General features: G+C 28.6%; 1 protein-coding gene across 8 annotated transcripts in view; it reads left to right on the plus strand.

The window, feature by feature from the left end:
• Positions 1-332, plus strand: part of LOC108692208 (potassium voltage-gated channel subfamily H member 6) — a 219,153-nt gene that overhangs the window by 119,906 nt on the left and 98,915 nt on the right. The window lies entirely within an intron of this gene.

The raw sequence follows: 332 nt of genomic DNA on the forward strand, positions 1-332 counted from the left end.
TATATATGTATACATATATGTAAAAAGATTTATTATTATTTTCCAAATATCCCTGTATATAGCATCCGATTTAGCATTAAATTAACGTATATTAATCACGATATATAACCGTCTCGCGCGATTTTTACGAACAATAAAACGATCTTTCTTTCACAGGTATGCAGCTTCTAGTGCGGATTAATTAACTTGTTTTAACACACCTCTGAATGCTTCTAGAGAGATATAGGCTCGGTTATTTATTCATTCATCGAGCTGTTCGTGGCCATCGAAATGATGATCAATATGATTTTTTTATTAATATTATCATTTACAAGATATATATATATATATAT

The sequence above is a fragment of the Atta colombica genome, unplaced genomic scaffold (assembly GCF_001594045.1).
Source record: "Atta colombica isolate Treedump-2 unplaced genomic scaffold, Acol1.0 scaffold65, whole genome shotgun sequence".
NCBI lineage: Eukaryota > Metazoa > Arthropoda > Insecta > Hymenoptera > Formicidae > Atta > Atta colombica.